Consider the following 20,957-nt stretch of genomic DNA (forward strand, 5'->3'; position numbering starts at 1 on the left):
ACCTATCCAGCGGAACCCGAAACCCCACCACCCTATGGCGCAAGTCGAGGAATCTGGAGCCCACACGGTCGCAGAACCGTCTCAGCCTCTGATTCAGACCCTCCACTCGGCTCTGTACCAAAGGTCCGCAGTCAGTCCTGTCGACGATGCTGCAGATGGGTCTGGCCATCAGTCGTGCACGAGTAACCAAATAGTAAGGTGACCGCACTCGATAAGCGGGAAATCCGGTTTGGAGTCCCGGTCTGGCACAAATTTTCATTGCCGTCATTCCATTCTATAGCTGATAGTTGTCCTTCGTAACTGCGAATACTTTAATACTGTTAGAGCAAATGCCCAGTTCCTATAAGGGATACACCTGTCAGTCTATGCTTTGGAATATAAACACATCAAAAAAAGTTTTGCATCACCCTGGTTCTCAGAAATCCTGAGTATAGACGTTGACTGTGGATATTGTATCACAGACACAGTCCCATTGTCTGTTCAGAGATGTCACTAAAACCCACCCAAGATGTAAACAACCATACATGACCAGAGCCTCTTAGACGGAGGGGGTCCGACAGCCGATCAGTTCCAGTCATACCACCAGGAAGGAGGTACACGGCTCGTGTTGTCTGTAGTTCAACCATGCCTAGACGGCGAATACTGCGGTTCGATCACGTCCGCATTGTTACTTTCTACCAGGAAGGGCTCTCAACGAGGGTTGTGTCCAGGCGTCTTGGAACGAACCAAAGCTATGTTGTTCGGACATGAAGGAGATACAGAGAGACAGGAACTGTCGATGACATGCCTCGCTCAGGCCACCCAAGGGCTACCACAGCAGTGGATGACTGCTGCCTACTGAATATGGCTCGGGGGAACCCTGGCAGCAACGCCACCACGTTGAATAAGGCTGTTCGTAGAGCCACAGGAAGTCGTGTTACGATTCAAACTGTGCGCAACTGGCTGCGTGATATGCAACTTCACTCCCGACGTCCATGGTGAGGTCCATCTTTGCCACCGCGACAGCATGCAGTGCGGAACAGATGTGCCCAAAAACATGCCGAATGGACCGCTCAGTGACGTTCTCTTCAGTGACGAGTGTGGCATGTGCCTTCAACCAGACAATCGTCGGAGACGCGTTTGGAGACAACCTGCTCAGGCTGAATGCCTTAGATACACTGTCCAGTGAGTGCAGCCAGGTAGAGGTTCAGTGCTGTTTTGGGGTGGCATTATGTGGGGCCGATGTACCCCGCTGGCGGTCATGGAAGGCGCCGTAACGGCTGTACGATACGTGAACGCCACCCTTCGACCGATAGTGCAACCATATCGGCAGCATATTGGCGAGGCATTCGTCTTCATGGACGACGTTTCTCTCCCCCGTCGTACACATCTCGTGAATGACTTCCTTCAGGACAACGACATCGCTCGACTAGAGTGGCCAACAAGTTCTCCATGCATGAACCCTATCGAACATTCCTGGGATATGAAACTTCCTGGCAGATCTGTGTGCCAGACCGAGACTCGAACTCGGGACCTTTGCCTTTCGCGGGCAAGTGCTCTACCATCTGAGCTACCGAAGCACGACTCACGGCCGGTGCTCACAGCATTACTTCTGCCAGTATCTCGTCTCCTACCTTCCAAACTTTACAGTTCTGCAAGGTTCGCAGGAGAGCTTCCGTAAAGTTTGAAAGGTAGGAGACGAGATACTGGAAGAAGTAAAGCTGTGAGCACCGGCCGTGAGTCGTGCTTCGGTAGCTCAGATGGTAGAGCACCTGCCCGCGAAAGGTAAAGGTCCCGAGTTCGATTCTTGGTCGGGCACACAGTTTTAATCTGCCAGGATGTTTCATATCAGTGCACGCTCCGCTGCAGAGTGAAAATCTCATTCTGGAAACATCTCCCAGACTGTGGCTAGGCCATGTCTCCGCAATATCCTTTCTTCCAGGAGTGCTAGTTCTGCAAGGTTCGCAGAAGAGCTTTTGTGAAGTTTGGAAGGTAGGAGACGAGGTACTGGCAGAATTGAAGCTGTGAGGACGGCTCGTGAGTTGTGGAGACCAGGTACTGGCAGAATTGAAGCTGTGAGGACGGCTCATGAGTCGTGCTTGGTTAGCTCAGATGGTAGAGCACTTGCCCTCGAGAGGCAAACGTCCCGAGTTCGAGTCTCGGTTCGGCACACAGTTTTAATCTGCCAGCAAGTTTCATATAAGCGCACACTCCGCTGTAGAGTGAAACTCTCATTCTGGAAACATCTCCCAGACTGTGGCTAGGCCATGTCTCCGCAATATCCTTTCTTCCAGGAGTGCTAGTTCTGCAAGGTTCGCAGAAGAGCTTTTGTGAAGTTTGGAAGGTGGGAGACGAGGTACTGGCAGAATTGAAGCTGTGAGGACGGCTCGTGAGTTGTGGAGACGAGGTACTGGCAGAATTGAAGCTGTGTGGACGGCTCATGAGTCGTGCTTGGTTAGCTCAGATGGTAGAGCACTTGCCCTCGAAAGGCAAAGGTCCCGAGTTCGAGTCTCGGTGGGGCACAAAGTTTTAATCTGCCAGGAAGTGTCATATCAGCGCACACTCCGCTGCAGAGTGAAAATCTCATTCTGGATTCCTGGGATGGATTGAAAAGGGCTGCTTATGGATGACGTGACCCACGAACCACACTGAGGAATCTACGCCGATTCGCCTTTGAGAAGTGGGACAATCTGGACCAGCATTGCCTTGATGAACTTGTAGATAGTATGCCACGACAAATGCAGGCATGCATCAATGCAAGAGGACGTGCTGTTGGGTATTAGAGGTACCGATGTGTACAGAAATCTGGACCACCACCTCTGAAGGTCTCATTGTATGGTGGGTCAACATGCAATGTGGGGTTTTCATGAGCAATAGAAAAGATGGAAAGATGGAAAAGATGTTTATGCTGATATCTGTTCCAACTTTCTGTACAGGATCCGGAACTCTCGGCACTGAGATGATGCAAAACTTTTTTTGATGTGTGTATGTACATGGCAATCTTTTATGGGTTTAGGCTAATGATCTGTTCTAGTATGATTAAGGGTACAGGGATCCTTTAATGATTTTACAAAAAAAATTCTATAAAAAGTATACAAAAGGAAAATGTATTATAAGAATTGGAAATCGCTTAAATGAAAATTTTGTTGTTATTTTGTTAATTGTTCGTTTCTACCAGCACCTTACCGCTCACCTCATCCGCTGCAATGCCGTTTCGAAAAGCTGCAGGTATCAAAGTTTCATGGGGCGCTGTCCGTATACAGATTATAGCTGATGTGTTATACGTGTGGTGTCGAAAGCTGTCACAGGCTTACGTAAAACGCTGATAAAACGTCTTCGTCTAAGAAATGACCATAGCGCAAACTTCAGTTTTATCTGTCATCGAAGATAAAAATACAAGAATCTGAGCCACGAACAATACGGATAAAATGTGTGGGAGCTCTATTATGGGTGAAGCACGTGAGCACTCTTACTGCCAGACGTACATTCGGTGGTAAGGTTTGCAAGAGGGTGACCTAGGTTCTCGCAATCACGGTTTAAAAGGCGAAGCACTCCAGACATTCATTTGCGAAAGACTTTTTCCTGTTCTGATGTAAAGTAGTACTCCCCACAGCTTTTCCACACATTTATTATAGACAATGGTAAATAGGAGTATATAATTACTTCAACCACCAATACTATTTCAATGTACTGACAACTATACCTATCTATCACTGTTTCAGCATTACATTAGTTTGTGCTTGGTGTGCGCTGTCAGGTGACACATTTTGATTGTAAAACCTGGTTCCACTTCCCGTTATCCACCTGCACCTTTTCAGCGAGTTTCCTTTCTAGAGACCTTTACCTCATAGACTCCTTCCCATATGGGTAGGCACTCTCTTTCGCCTCTTCCTTGAGCGGCTCGTTTCTGCGTTCGCTTTGGACACCCGCCATTGTCCAGCCCTTCTAGACGACCAAGCAAGATAATTACTTTACTTCTGTTGTATCAGTTATCCTCTTATTGTGTTGTTATTCATATGATCTATCCTCCATATTCCATGACTTCTTCTCGTCCATTTGCAGTGCCGTTGGTCTCTGCCTGTTACTCAGATACCTCGAATCTTCCATCTTCACCAAATGTATTGTTTTTAATTGAAATTGACTACTAAACCTTAATAATGGCTGAGAAATTAGGTATCTGAAGCTAATTTTAGTATTTTATCATAAAACCTGCAGGAGCTAGGAAGCTTCTAGCTGAATCTTTACATTTTATCTTACACCCTGTTGTTATTTTGATGTGTTGGTTTGGTGCAAGCCTTTATAACTGACACCAATTCAGTTCTTCTTTTTGGGGTTTACGGACATGAGAAAAAGAAGAGAAAGCGGCAAGCCTGATGCCAGTGCGTAGTCTACACCTCTGACAGTACTAAGTCGTGTATCGAGCTTACCGCTAGTCCACGGACAGACCATCACCAACTATGTCTCATTAAACTTTACTGAGAGTTTTATAATTCACCCAGGATTATGATGCACAGTGTGATTAATGAGACCCTACGGCACTCATGTCAGGCTAGATTCGTATCGATTACAAGCGCCTATGTTAATAACCATAGCAACGATGGCAGGTTTCACCTGTGGTCACAACTGTTGGGGCAGTTATCTGTTTGTAAACCGTTTACTCCAGCTTTCACAGCTATTCTGCCTGCCTTGCAGCGGATAACGTTATTCGGTAACGTTACGCATTAACGTTTTCGATCATACACTGAAGAGCCAAAGCATGTTATAGTCATAGGTGGAGATTTCAATTTACCAGATATAGACTGGGACACTCAGATGTTTAGGACGGGTGGTAGGGACAGAGCATCGAGTGACATTATACTGAGTACACTATCCGAAAATTACCTCGACCAATTAAACAGAGAACCGACTCGTGGAGATAACAACTTGGACCTACTGATAACAAACAGACCCGAACTTTTCGACTCAGTATGTGCAGAACAGGGAATCAGTGATCATAAGGCCGTTGCAGCATCCCTGAATATGGAAGTTAATAGGAATATACAAAAAGGGAGGGAGGTTTATCTGTTTAGCAAGAGTAATAGAAGGCAGATTTCAGACTACCTAACAGATCAAAATGAAAATTTCTGTTCCGACACTGACAATGTTGAGTGTTTATGGAAAAAGTTCAAGGCAATCGTAAAATGCGTTTTAGACAGGTACGTGACGAGTAAAACTGTGAGGGACGGGAAAAGCCCACCGTGGTACAACAACAAAGTTAGGAAACTACTGCAAAAGCAAAGAGAGCTTCACTCCAAGTTTAAACGCAGCCAAAACCTCTCAGACAAACAGAAGCTAAACGATGTCAAAGTTAGCGTAAGGAGGGCTATGCGTGAAGCGTTCAGTGAATTCGAAAGTAAAATTCTATGTACCGACTTGACAGAAAATCCTAGGAAGTTCTGGTCTTACGTTAAATCAGTAAGTGGCTCGAAACAGCATATCCAGACACTCCGGGATGATGATGGCATTGAAACAGAGGATGACACGCGTAAAGCTGAAAAACTAAACACCTTTTTCCAAAGCTGTTTCACAGAGGAAGACCGCACTGAAGTTCCTTCTCTAAATCCTCGCACAAACGAAAAAATGGCTGTCATCGAAATAAGTGTCCAAGGAATAGAAAAGCAACTGTATTCACTCAACAGAGGAAAGTCCACTGGACCTGACGGGATACCAATTCGATTCTACACAGAGTACGCGAAAGAACTCGCCCCCCCTTCTAACAGCCGTGTACCGCAAGTCTCTAGAGGAACGGAAGGTTCCAAATGATTGGAAAAGAGCACAGGTAGCCCCAGTCTTCAAGAAGGGTCGTTGAGCAGATGCGCAAAACTATAGACCTATATCTCTGACGTCGATCTGTTGTAGAATTTTAGAACATGTTTTTTGCTCGCGTATCATGTCGTTTTTGGAAACTCAGAATCTACTCTGTAGGAATCAACATGGATTCCGGAAACAGCGATCGTGTGAGACCCAACTCGCTTTATTTGTTCATGAGACCCAGAAAATATTAGATACATGCTCCCAGGTAGATGCTATTTTCCTTGACTTCCGGAAGGCGTTCGATACAGTTCCGCACTGTCGCCTGATAAACAAAGTAAGAGCTTACGGAATAGCAGATGAGCTGTGTGGCTGGATTGAAGAGTTTTTAGCAAACAGAACACAGCATGTTGTTCTCAATGGAGAGACGTCTACAGACATTAAAGTAACCTCTAGCGTGCCACAGGGGAATATTATGGGACCATTGCTTTTCACAATATATGTAAATGACCTATTAGATAGTGTCGGAAGTTCCATGCGGCTTTTCGCGGATGATGCTGTAGTATACAGAGAAGTTGCAGCATTAGAAAATTGTAGCGAAATGCAGGAAGATCTGCAGCGGATAGGCACTTGGTGCAGGGAGTGGCAACTGACCCTTAACATAGACAAATGTAATGTATTGCGAATACATAGACAGAAGGATCCTTTATTGTATGATTATATGATAGCGGAACAAACACTGGTAGCAGTTACTTCTGTAAAATATCTGGGAGTATGCGTGCGGAACGATTTGAAGTGGAATGATCATATAAAATTAATTGTTGGTAAGGCGGGTACCAGGTTGAGATTCATTGGGAGAGTCCTTAGAAAATGTAGTCCATCAACAAAGGAGGTGGCTTACAAAACACTCGTTCGACCTATACTTGAGTATTGCTCATCAGTGTGGGATCCGTACCAGATCGAGTTGACGGAGGAGATAGAGAAGATCCAAAGAAGAGCGGCGCGTTTCGTCACAGGGTTATTTGGTAACCGTGATAGCGTTACGGAGATGTTTAACAAACTCAAGTGGCAGACTCTGCAAGAGAGGCGCTCTGCATCGCGGTGTAGCTTGCTCGCCAGGTTTCGAGAGGGTGCGTTTCTGGATGAGGTATCGAATATATTGCTTCCCCCTACTTATACCTCCCGAGGAGATCACGAATGTAAAATTAGAGAGATTAGAGCGCGCACGGAGGCTTTCAGACAGTCGTTCTTCCCGCGAACCATACGCGATTGGAACAGGAAAGGGAGGTAATGACCGTGGCACGTAAAGTGCCCTACGCCACACACCGTTGCGTGGCTTGCGGAGTATAAATGTAGATGTAGATGTAGATGAACCATACGCGACTGGAACAGGAAAGGGAGGTAATGACAGTGGCACGTAAAGTGCCCTCCGCCACACACCGTTGGGTGGCTTGCGGGGTATAAATGTAGATGTAGAACTGGTACACCTGCCTAATATCGTGTAGGACCCCCCGCGGTCACGCAGAAGTGCCGCAGCACGGCGTGGTATGGGCTCGACTAATGTCTGAAGTAGTGCTGGAGGGAACTGAAACAATGAATTCTGCAGGGCTGTCCATAAATCAGTAAGAGTACGAGGGGGTGGATATCTCTTCTGAACAGCACGTTGCAACGCATCCCAGATATGCTCCATAATGTTCATGTCTGGGGAATTTGACGATCAGCGGGGTGTTTAAACTCTGAACTGTGTTCCTGGAGGCACTCTGTAGCAGTTCTGTACGTGTGGGGCGTAGCATTCTCATCCTTCAAATGCCCAAGTCCGTCAGAGTGCACAATGGACATGAATGGATACAGGTGATGAGACTGGATGCTTACGTACGTGTCACCTGTCAGAGTCGTGTCTAGATGTATGATTGGTTCCATGTCACTCAAACTGCACACGCCCGACACCGTTACAGAGCCTCCATCAGCTTGAACAGTCCCCTGCTGTCATGCAGGGTCCGTGGATTCATGAGGTTGTCACCATACCCGTACACGTCCGTCTGCTCGATACAATTTGAAACGAGAACCGTCCGACCAGGCAACATGTTTCCTGTCATCAACAGTCCAATGTCGATGTTGACGGGCCCAGGCGATTCGTAAAGCTTTGTGCCGCGCAGTCATCAATGGAAAACGAGTGGGCCTTCAGCTCAGAAAGCCCATATCGATGACGTTTGGTTGAATGGCTCGCACGCTGACACTTGTTGACGGTTCAGGATTAAAACCTGCAGCAATTTGCGGCAGGGTTGCACGTCAGTCACGTTGAACGATTCTCTTCTGTAGTCGTTGGCCCCGTTCTTGCAGGATCTTTTTCCGGCAGCAGCGATGTCGGAGATTTGATGTTTTAACGGATTCCTGATATTCGCGGTACACTCGTGAAATGGTCGTACGGGAAAATCCTCACTTCATCGCTACCTCGGAGATGCTGCGTCCCGTCGTTCGCGTGCCGGCTATAATACGGCGTTCAAACTCACTTAAGTCTAGATAACCTGTCATTGTAACAGCCGTCACCGATCTAACAACTGCGCCAGACACTTGTTGTCTTATATAGACGTTGAAGACCGCAGCGCCGTATTCTGCGTGATTATATACCTCTGTATTTGAATTCGCATACCTATACCAATTTCTTGGGTGCTTCCTTGTATAATTTTCTGTTTTGCGAAGTATGAAAGCTTACGAACCTCCTCGTATAATGTATTCAACAGGGAATAACAGCACGGTCCAGATGTCTCTTGCTGCAGATTACTGCGTAATCCCGGGTCCTGAGACGTTGACCGGATATTTTAAGGCGCGGGCTTGGCTAGGGACGTTCCCGCGCTACTGGCGCGGTTCCGCTCGTAAACCGGCGCAACGGATAGCCCAGCCGAGCGCCGAGCCTCCGTGCCTTGGCCGAGATCCCTAATGAAGCTGGCCCGTCCCTGAAGAGGGATTCCAGGGCGGAAAGCTGTTGTGTTCGAGAGAGCTCTGGTTGGTCACGACCTGTGAATGAGATGAGTTTATTTATGTAAGTAATTTTTATTCGGTTGTAACTCAATATCACTGTAAAATGTCGTTATATGCCTAATAACATGGATATTAATTGTTTAATGACAAAAAAATAAGGTAATAAGAACGGAACTATCCTCTTCGACGTTACATCTACATCTACATCCATACTCCGCAAGCCACCTGACGGTGTGTGGTGGAGGGTACCTTGAGTACCTCTATCGGTTCTCCCTTCTATTCCTGTTCGTGGAAAGAAGGATTGTCAGTACGCCTCTGTGTGGCCTCTAATCTCTCTGATTTTATCCTCACGGTCTCTTTGCGAGATATACGTAGGAGGGAGCAATATACTGCTTGACTCTTCGGTGAAGGTATGTTCTCGAAACTTCAACAAAAGCCCGTACCGAGCTATTGAGCGTCTCTCCTGCAGAGTCTTCCACTGGAGTTTATCTATCATCTCCGTAACGCTTTCGCGATTATCAAATGATCTTGTAACGATGCGCGCTGCTCTCCGTTGGATCTTCTCTATCTCATTTATCAATCCTATCTGGTACGGATCCCACACTGCTGAGCAGTATTCAAGCAGTGGGGGAAGAAGCGTACTGTAACATACTTCCTTTGTTTTCGGAGTGCATTTCCTTAGGATTTTTCCAATGAATCTCAGTCTGGCATCTGCTTTACCGACGATCAACTTTATATGATCATTCCATTTTAAATCACTCCTAATGCGTAATCCCAGACAATTTATGGAATTAACTGCTTCCAGTGGCTGACCTGCTATATGGTAGCTAAATGATAAGGGATCTTTCTTTCTATGTATTCGCAGCACGTTACACTTGTCTTCATTGAGATTCAATTGCCATTCCCACCACCATGCGTCAATTCGCTGCAGATCCTCCTGCATTTCAGTACAATTTTCCATTGTTACAACCTCTCAATATATCACAGAATCATCCGCAAAAAGCCTCAGTGAACTTCCGATGTCATCCACAAGGTCATTTATGTATATTGCGAATAGCAACGGTCCTACGACACTCCCCTGCGGCACACCTGAAATCACTCTTACTTCGGAAGACTTCTCTCCATTGAGAATGACATACTGCGTTCTGTTATCTAGGAACTCTTCAATCCAATCACACAATTGGTCTGATAGTCCATATGCTCTTACTTTGCTCATTAAACGACTGTGGGGAACTGTATCGAACGCCTTGCGTAAGTCAAGAAACACGGCATCTACCTGGGAACCCGTATCTATGGCCCTCTGAGTCTCGTGGACGAATAGCGCGAGCTGGTTTACACACGATCGTCTTTTTCGAAACCCATGCTGATCCCTACAGAGTAGATTTCTAGTCTCCAGAAAAGTCATTATACTCGAACATAATACGTGTTCCAAAATTCTACAGCTGATCGACGTTAGAGATATAAGTCTATAGTTCTGCACATCTGTTCGACGTCCCTTCTTGAAAACGGGGATGACCTGTGCCATTTTGCAATCCATGGAACGCTACGCTCTTCTAGAGACCTACGGTACACCGCTGCAAGAAGGGGGGCAAGTTCCTTCGCGTACGATTCGTGTTTTTAAAGTAAAGGTACTATCTGGGAAAAAATAGGCATTTGACGCATGCGCACTGTGTACCGCACTGTTGGCAAGCCACAATCACCATAGCACAGTCATTCGGCGGGTTTACGTTCGTTTATCAGTATTTGAAATGCATGCTCCGACTGAAAATCCCGACGACTATTAAATACGCACTGTAATTAGCGAAAGCGGCTGATTTCCTAGTTAGATCAGTGAAATGTATGGGGAAACATTATGAACGAGGTAGGGATGCGGAAATGGGTGAGAGAGCTGAAATATATCTGTACGAATGCGCGCGATCAGCAACAAAGTGGGTGGCCTTCAGCCATAACTGACGATTTGATGTAGCTGATAAAAAAAAGTGAGAGAGAACAGATACTTTACGATTTCGACTTTAGGTGATGAGTTTTCAAAGTGTCAAGAAGCGTACTTCATGCAATTTTTACAGAAGGTTTAAATCATCGAAAGTTATGCTCCCGGTGGGTACCTAAAACGCTGGCTTCGGTGCACAAAGGCAAACATTAAGCACGTTCTTTGTCTTTCCTAGAGCAGTACAAAGGGGAAGGTGACGAGTTTCTATGCTAAAGATGGTTGGCTTACGCTACACCTGAATCAAAGTAGCAACCTATGGAATGGCGGCATTCATAAGCACCCAAGAAACTGAAGTTCAAAAAACAATTTCAGCCCGAAAAATCACGTGTACTCTTTTTGAGACATGAGACGGATGTTATTTGTGAATTTTTTGCCTCATTATGACACATTATTTTTAATTTAAAACCTTAAAAAATTGCGTCGTGCAAAACAAAATGCGTGGCATGCTGAGTAAGGGAATCATTTTGCTTCGTGAGAATGCCACTCCAAATGCTACCACTCGAACCGAAGAGCTCCATCGGATCATTTGGCTGAAAAGAACTTGATTAATCTCCATACAGCCCAGAGACTACCAGTTGTTCGTGCATTTGAACGAATGTCTGGGTGATCAGTACCACGACTACAATGAACATATCAAAACGACAGTGTTACAGTCCTTGACTAATCATGATTAAGATTTCTATGGAGATGGTATTCAAAAGCTGGTTATACGACACGATAAGTGCCTTAATATAGAATTATGTAGAAAAGAAGATTAAAGTACAGACTTTCATGTAAAATTAAAACTGTTAAGACAAGTGTGTTTGTTTTATTTTTATTTTAGAATGGTACTTAATTAAAAAAACACCCCTCTTATGAGTGTAATAGGGATGCAATATGGAGGCGAAAGGTTGCATACAATTTGTTTGACACCCAGAATGTAGTTATAACAGTGGAACGACATGTAGTTGAGAAGGGAGTAAGAAAGTTTTGTAGTGGCTCCCCAATATTCGGTCTGTACATTGAGAAGGCTATGAACGTAATCAGGGAGAAATTTTAAAAAAGGAATTAAAGTTCAGGGAGAAGGAATAGAAACTTAGAGGTTTGCCGATGACATTGGGTTGCATATAACTTGAACGGAATAGTATCTTGAAAATAAGTTATAAGATGGACATCTTAAGTGAAAAGGTTCCTCTTTGCTGTTGTCAGGGTTGTTTCCGCGCTAAATGGTCCGCCATCTCTCGTGCTCCTCAACTGCACAAGCAGGGCGTTCATCAGTTGTCCCCACCACAGTTAAAGACTTCTTCCTGTCCACGTTGACGTATGGTTAGTACCTTCTGCCGAGCCAGTGCGGTGGTTTTTGTAAAAGTGGTCTTTCTCGTCTGTAATTTTGGGTCAGATTTGTACCAAGTTATTTCGGTCATGTGTCTGTCTAGATTTAAGTTGCACACAGAAGCCTCGCATTCGTTTTATGTGAGCCTCCTTTCTCACTGCAGTCCACGTCTTGCACTGGCGTGCTTCCAGTTTCTCCTCGTAAAGGTCACGTCCATCTACTCGTATGTCTTTATTTGTAAAACTCGTCCCCTGAAGATCCCGTTTAAAACTTTATTGTTACTCATTTTCTTTTTTGTCTATAAAAAGGCTGAGATCTGTGGGACAGACAGCACCCCTTCTTCTTCATATGTTGTCTATCACCTTTCCCAGATACAAGTTCTGTTCATTTTCACTCCACCTTCTGTACTCACCGTTCTCTCTAATCGGCCCAAAGACCCCTCTAGAATTGTTTTTGTTTTGTTTCCTTGGCTAATTTCTAGTTCATGTCTTTCCTGTTTAAAGTGTGACTGGTGGGCAGGATGAGCGAAGAGAGGGAATGGAGATTCCGCTGCGTTCAGAGCCTCTGTTCGAATAACTTGACATAGTGTCGAAACATGTCATTAAACGACACAGTTCGTTTGTTCCAAACACAACTGGTCAGATGGTGTGTCACTCTGATCTGGTTGATCATAGATATCTATTCTAACCACTCATCTAAGGTCTTGAAACTTTTCTGTCTGCTTGATTTTTCCGTGATTCGCATCTATCTTTCTAGACGCTGGCTTGATGTTATATATAAACTCCATTCTATTATCGAGTGAGGTGACTCAATGGTAAAATAGTGTACCCACAGTAGAAATAAAAGTGGCTTAAATTCTTTTAAATAATTACTATTAAAAACAGTCTTGATCACAATTTATTTTATAAGGTGACCGGTTTCGACCACTGCTGTGGTCATCTTCAGACCTACAAGATGTATACAAAGCATTAATTAGAGGGCTACAGGCATTAATGAAAATACATAGAGTTATACGGCTATAAAACGTTGAATTACCATTGAGTGGAAACCCCTTTCTGTTGGAGAATCACAACTGGAGAAACCAGTGCACGTCTTACTTTATATAATGGAGGCTCCACCCACTTCTGACTGCATGATGTCATTATTAACCAATGAGTTATAAGTCGAATTACAATTTAAAATTTCTTAGTTAAAAGAACATTGTCAAGAATTAGAAATAAATATACATTAAACTTTGCTTATTTAACAGCTATTGTCAATTAAAAAGCGTTAAAAATATTTAAAAATGTAGGAAAATGAACTTCAGTTTGGCAGTACATGGGTTGCCCTCTCGTGGCCTGTCAGTGAACCATTTGAAACCACTGGTTGCTATGGTGAAGTTAGACGCCGTTACAAAGATGAAGGAGCAAGCTTTTTCCACTGAAGTTGTTGTAGAGTCGATAGTTGAACTAGTGGTTGCCATGGTGAGGACAAACGCCAATGCAAAGATGTGGCAGCAGGCTTCTTTCCAATGAAGTTGTGGCGTCAGACGATGTATTATTGAGCAGCAACTTGTCTTTATTGAAACGAAAAGAGTAAGCTACAATAATCTGTAGCTGATATATATAACTCATGCTGCACAAATACGCTATGAAGTAGTTGACTGTATATATAAAATATCATCTATGAAGTTAGTATGTAGATTACCAGTGCCATTTTTTTTATAAGGCATTGCTATTCTTCAAGTTACATACCAGTCATATAAGCAAATAAAATTGAAAGAATTTAAAATTATAAAATTATTAAATTATGAGCCATTGTCAATAATAAAATAAAACGATGTGAATTGGCAGTCTAAAAGCATAAAAGCAATAATTCTAAAACAGGTAATCAATCATAAAATAATGTTTGGTAAAATACAATTACAATGTAAAGATAAAATTATTTGCTAAAAGTCTTAATAATTAGAAAGACCTTTTTTTTTATAACAAATACAGAAGAGTAGACATTCTAAAGCAGATCATCGAAAAGCTCAAAGAAATGTTTGTCTTTGAACTGAAGTTGTTCGTTTAAAACAGATAATGGATTACTTTTGTGAAGTGAAAAAATTTCAATTTCTTCTAAGGTATTTAGCAGTGGTCCTTTTGGCACAGTATGTAATATTTTCAAATTCCTAGAAATGCAACCCTCAGAATGAGGGAATTTGAAAATATTACATACTGTGCCAAAAGGACCACTGCTAAATACCTTAGAAGAAATTGAAATTTTTTCACTTCACAAAAGTAATCCATTATCTGTTTTAAACGAACAACTTCAGTTCAAAGACAAACATTTCTTTGAGCTTTTCGATGATCTGCTTTAGAATGTCTACTCTTCTGTATTTGTTTTAAAAAAAAAAGGTCTTTCTAATTATTAAGACTTTTAGCAAATAATTTTATCTTTACATTGTAATTGTATTTTACCAAACATTATTTTATGATTGATTACCTGTTTTAGAATTATTGCTTTTATGCTTTTAGACTGCCAATTCACATCGTTTTATTTTATTATTGACAATGGCTCATAATTTAATAATTTTATAATTTTAAATTCTTTCAATTTTATTTGCTTATATGACTGGTATGTAACTTGAAGAATAGCAATGCCTTATAAAAAAAATGGCACTGGTAATCTACATACTAACTTCATAGATGATATTTTATATATACAGTCAACTACTTCATAGCGTATTTGTGCAGCATGAGTTATATATATCAGCTACAGATTATTGTAGCTTACTCTTTTCGTTTCAATAAAGACAAGTTGCTGCTCAATAATACATCGTCTGACGCCACAACTTCATTGGAAAGAAGCCTGCTGCCACATCTTTGCATTGGCGTTTGTCCTCACCATGGCAACCACTAGTTCAACTATCGACTCTACAACAACTTCAGTGGAAAAAGCTTGCTCCTTCATCTTTGTAACGGCGTCTAACTTCACCATAGCAACCAGTGGTTTCAAATGGTTCACTGACAGGCCACGAGAGGGCAACCCATGTACTGCCAAACTGAAGTTCATTTTCCTACATTTTTAAATATTTTTAACGCTTTTTAATTGACAATAGCTGTTAAATAAGCAAAGTTTAATGTATATTTATTTCTAATTCTTGACAATGTTCTTTTAACTAAGAAATTTTAAATTGTAATTCGACTTATAACTCATTGGTTAATAATGACATCATGCAGTCAGAAGTGGGTGGAGCCTCCATTATATAAAGTAAGACGTGCACTGGTTTCTCCAGTTGTGATTCTCCAACAGAAAGGGGTTTCCACTCAATGGTAATTCAACGTTTTATAGCCGTATAACTCTATGTATTTTCATTAATGCCTGTAGCCCTCTAATTAATGCTTTGTATACATCTTGTAGGTCTGAAGATGACCACAGCAGTGGTCGAAACCGGTCACCTTATAAAATAAATTGTGATCAAGACTGTTTTTAATAGTAATTATTTACAATTTTATTGATCACTGCTGTTCCCATAATGCATTCAAAAGTAATTAAATTCTTTTGCAGTCGTTCGCAGTTTCGTTTTCTGCATTCTACTCCTGACCGCTTAAGGGAAACGACGGGACAATGGTTGCTTTGAAAAGGACACTAAATCAAATCGCTCTGAGCACTATGGGACTTAACTGCTGTGGTCATCAGTCCCCTAGAACTTAGAACTACTTAAACCTAACTAACCTAAGGACATCACACACATCCACGCCCGAGGCAGGGTTCGAACCTGCGACCGTAGCGGTCGCGCGGTTCCAGACTGTAGCGCCTAGAACCGCTCGGCCACCTCGGCCAGGCGAAAAGGACACTGCCAGTTTCTTTCCCGACCCTTCTCCGATCCGAACTTGTAGTCCACCTTTAGTGAACTCATCGTCGAAAGGAAGTCAGAGCGTGTTTAGTGAGTTTGTGTACGTGACTACAAGACCACACTTGTAAAAATGCAGCAATAGCGCTCACGTGTATGAATAAAAAGCCTCATACAATCGAGTACTACATTGGTTAACCTGCAGTTACGCAGAAGTGGCGTAAGTATTCCACTCCTTATGGCCCAATCTGCATGATTTCAGCTTATCGTTTTGTTGTACTATAGGCCTCAGCAATGATCTTGCGACAGAAACTAGCTGTTCAGACTTCTTTCTGTATCAGCTTATGGTATTTAATATATTAACAAGCGACAGAGGTTGATCCACTGTGGTACACAAAACAGGACAGGACACTGTTGCAGAAACAACGACAAAAGCAAGCCAAATTTAAACGAAAGCAAAATCTCCGAGACTGGCGATCTTTTACGGAAGCTCGAAATTTAGCGCGACCTTCTATGTGGGATGCTTATAATAGTTTCCACGACGAAACTTTATCTCCATATCTGGCAGAAAATCCAAAGAGATTATGGTGGTATATAAAGTATGCTAGCTTCAAGACACAATCAACGCTTCGTCTGCGACACAGCAATGGAGATACTACCATGACAGTACTGCAAAGGGTACAGCCTTACGAAATTCCTTCACAAAAGAAGACGAAGTAAATATTCCAGAATTCGAATCAAGAACAGCTGCCAACATGAGTAATTTGTAAGCAGATATGCTCGGAGTAGTGAAGGAACTTAAATCACTTAATAAAAACCATGTCTTCCGGTCCAAATTGTATACCAATTAGGTTCCTTTCTGAATGTGTTGATGCAATAGCTCCATACTTAACAATCATATACAACAGCTCACTGGACGAAAGACTCGTACCGAAAGGCTGGAAAGTTGCACAGCTCCCGCAAATATTCAAGAAAGGCAATGAGAATAAATCACTAAATTACAGGCCCATATCATTACCGGTGATATGCAGTAGTGTGTTCGAACATTATGAATTACCTCGAAGAGAACGGTCTGTTGACACATAGGGAACATCGATTTACAAAATATCGTTGTTGTGAAACACATCTAGCTTTTTACTCAAAGTGTCGAGTGCTATCGACAGATTTCAAATTGATTTCGTATTTTTGGATTTCGAGAAGGCTTTGGCGCCGAACCTCACAAGCGGCTTGTAAACAAATTGCATGCTCATGGAATGTCGTCTCAGTCATGCGAATAGATTCGTGATTTCCTGTCAGAGAAGTCACAGTTCGTAGTAAGTGACGTAAAGTCGTCAAGTAAAACAGAAGTGCTTTCTGGCATTTCCCAGTGTGTAGTTGGATGCCCACTGCTGTTCCTTATCTATGTAAACGATTTAGAAGACAATTTGAGCAGCCACCTTAGGTTATTTGAAGATGATGCTGTCGTCTCTCGTATAGTAAAGTCATCAGAAGATCAAAACAATTTGCAAAACGATTTAGAGAAGATATCTGTATAGTAAGAAAATTGGCAATTGACCCTAAATAATAAAAAGTTTGAGATCACTTAAATGAGTGCTTAATGGAATCAGTTAAACTTCGGTTGCACGATAAATCAATCGAATGTTACGTGATAAATCAATCGATTCTAAAGACTGTTAATTCAACTAACTACCTAGGAATTACAACTACAACCAACTTAAACTGGCAGAATGCTTATAACATACAACAGATCTACTAAAGAGACAGATTACACTAATCTTATCCTTCCTCTTTTGGAGTACTGTTTCGCGGTGGTGATCCTTACCTGATAGAATTAATGGTGTACATCGAGAAATTTCAAAGAAGGGCAACATCTTTTTTAGTATCGCGAACTAGGTGAGAGAATGTCATGGACATGATACAGGATGGACATAATTAAAACAAGGGAGTTCTTCTTTGCGGCGGCATCTTCTCACGAAAACTCAATCAGACTTTCTCCTCAGAATGCGAAAATATTTTTTGACGCCGACCTGCGTAGGGAGAAACGATCATCATAATAAACTAAGGGAAATCAGAGCTCGCACGGAAAGGTATAGGTGTTCGCTTTTTCCGCGCGTTTTCTGGACTGAAATAATAGAGAAATATTGTAAAGGTGTTTCAATGAATCCTCTGCCAGCCACTTAAGTGCAATTTTCAGAATAACCATGTAGGTTTAGTTGTAGATGTAGGTGTAAGACCTTTGGCCGAGGTTTTTGATGAGGACGGGACGTGTTGTGGCGTGGCGAGTTGATGAGTGGTAACGAAGCGAGGAGGACGGTGTGAGAGGTTCGCCCACAGTGATTGCTTGGCATATTTGTGGGTCAATTTGAATCCGTGGCTGAATTCGACCACTATTGTCGTGATTAGCCTGGCAAGCCAGGTGGTAATGGCCTGTGTCCGTGGCCACATCGTTGCTATGCAGCTTTTGCACTGTGAATTCCGCACGATTTGTTGGAGTTATCGGTTTGTTCGGTGGATATCAAAATAGTGTGGGTGTTCGTTGACGCAGAAGACATATACCTGCTTACTGAAAGGAGACCGTTCATTTGTGTTGACTTGATCGGTTTAGTCTCTGTTGGTCCATCACGGCCAGGGGACATCAGCTGGTGAGTACTTTTCAATGTCAATAAACTTCACCAGAAGCCGTATACTTTAAGATATTTCATTTTATTCTGAATGCAACCAGTTTCGGCACCGAGTGAGATGGCGCAGTGGCTAACATACTGGACTCTCTTTCGGGAGGATGACGGTCCAATCCCGCGTCCGGCCATCCTGACTTAGGTTTTCCGTGATTTCCCTAAATCGCTCCAGGCAAATGCCGGGATGGTTCCTTTGAAAGGGCACGGCCGACTTCCTTCCCCGTCCTTCCCTAATACGAGGTGCATTCAAGTTCTAAGGCCTCCGATTTTTTTTCTCCGGACTGGAAAGAGATAGAAACATGCACACTGTTTTAAAATGAGGCCGCTTTCATTGTCAATACGTCCCAGAGATGGCAGCACTGTACGGCAGATGGAATTTTACCGCCAGCGGCGAGAATGAGAACTGTTTTAAATACTTAAAATGGCGACGTTTTCCTTACTTGAACAGCGTGCAATCATTCGTTTTCTGAATTTGCGTGGTGTGAAACCAATTGAAATTCATCGACAGTTGAAGGAGACATGTGGTGATGGAGTTGTGGATGTGTCGAAAGTGCGTTCGTGGGTGCGGCAGTTTAATGAAGGCAGAACATCGTGTGACAACAAACCGAAACAACCTCGGGCTCGCACAAGCCGGTCTGACGACATGATCGAGAAAGTGGAGAGAATTGTTTTAGGGGATCGCCGAATGACTGTTGATCAGATCGCCTCCAGAGTTGGCATTTCTGTGGGTTCTGTGCACACAATCCTGCATGACGACCTGAAAATGCGAAAAGTGTCATCCAGGTGGGTGCCACGAATGGCGACGGACGACTACATGGCTGGCCGTGTGGCATGTTGCCAAGCAATGTTGACGCACAACGACCGCATGAATGGGACTTTCTTTTCGGCGGTTGGGACAATGGATGAGACGTAAATGCCATTTTTCAATCCAGAAACAAAACAGGTGCATCCTACGAAAATGTTTTGAACAACAAATTCCTTCCTGCACTGCAACAAAAACGTCCGGGAAGAGCTGCACGTGTGCTGTTTCACCAAGACAACGCACCGCACATCGAGCTAACGTTACGCAACAGTTTCTTCGTGATAACAACTTTGAAGTGATTCCTCATGCTCCCTACTCACGTGACCTGGCTGCTAGTGACTTTTGGCTTTTTCAAACAATGACACTCTCCGTGGCCGCACATTCACCAGCCGTGCTGCTATTGCCTCAGCGATTTTCCAGTGGTCAAAACAGACTCCTAAAGAAGCCTTCGCCACTGCCATGGAGTCATGGCATCGGCGTTGTGAAAAATGTGTACGTCTGCAGGGCGATTACGTCGAGAAGTAACGCCAGTTTCATGGATTTCGGGTGAGTAGTTAATTAGAAAAAAAATCGGAGGCCTTAGAACTTGAATGCACCTCGTGCGATGAGACCGATGACCTCACTGTTTGGTCTCCTTCCCCAAATAACCCAACCTACCCAGTTTCGGCAATTCATTTTGCCATCTTCAGGTCCCACACGCTTTTATTCAAATACTCGAACTTATCGTATAGCTCCGTAAAACACTGGATATCGTGAATCCCAATCGTTATACAAATGCTTCGTATGAAGACGTGATAGCAAATTATCACGTTGCTTTCAGAATAAAATGAAATATCTTAAAGTATACGGCTGTTGGTGAAGTTTATTGACAATGAAAAATAATTGGTTTGGTGTCGCACCACAGATATGCTATTAAGTGATTTAGTGCAGTGTCGCCGGCAAAGTTCGTTTTCCGTAGGTACTCTCCGATCGGCAAAATTGTGAGTCGGGGGCAGTTAGCATTTTCTTGGATCGTAGCCAAAACAGCAAGCTCCTTGGCCTTGCTGTTTTGGCGTCTGTTCACGACTGGTTAGAGAAATCGTCTTACAGTACAAAGAGGTGCTATTGCATGTGCAGTGATCAAGACAAATTCTGTGTAATCACCTGGGCGGCATACGCTACAAATTAACCACTGACTTCATGTAATGTGTCTTGTGCACCATCAACAGGCGCGGAACGAGATAAGTGTTGTCTGTGTCTGATGCCACGTGCTAGCACGGAGTGCAGCCCACGTCTGTTGTTCCACCAGTGTCGATGTTATTGCTGTCATTCTGTGTCTAGCTTGAGGCTAACGGCAAGCCGTGGGTCGTTCATTCTCTCTCTCTGTGTTCATTGCTATAAGTATCGTGCAGTGACGTTTTAAACTCATATGGCGGAACGTGATTACTGATTTCACGCATGTGTGCTGGTTGTTGAAGATTGTATTTGATATCCTTGTTCAGTCTTGCTTTCTTGGCGCCACGGCGATAAAAGCGGAGTGTTGTGCCATTATGGGCAGTGCCTGTGAAAGAATTACACGCCGAATGTATCCTCGTGAACTATACTAGGAAGTGTGTCTGCCAGATTCAGAGTGA

The sequence above is a fragment of the Schistocerca americana genome, chromosome 6 (assembly GCF_021461395.2).
Source record: "Schistocerca americana isolate TAMUIC-IGC-003095 chromosome 6, iqSchAmer2.1, whole genome shotgun sequence".
In the NCBI taxonomy this organism is placed as follows: Eukaryota; Metazoa; Arthropoda; class Insecta; order Orthoptera; family Acrididae; genus Schistocerca; species Schistocerca americana.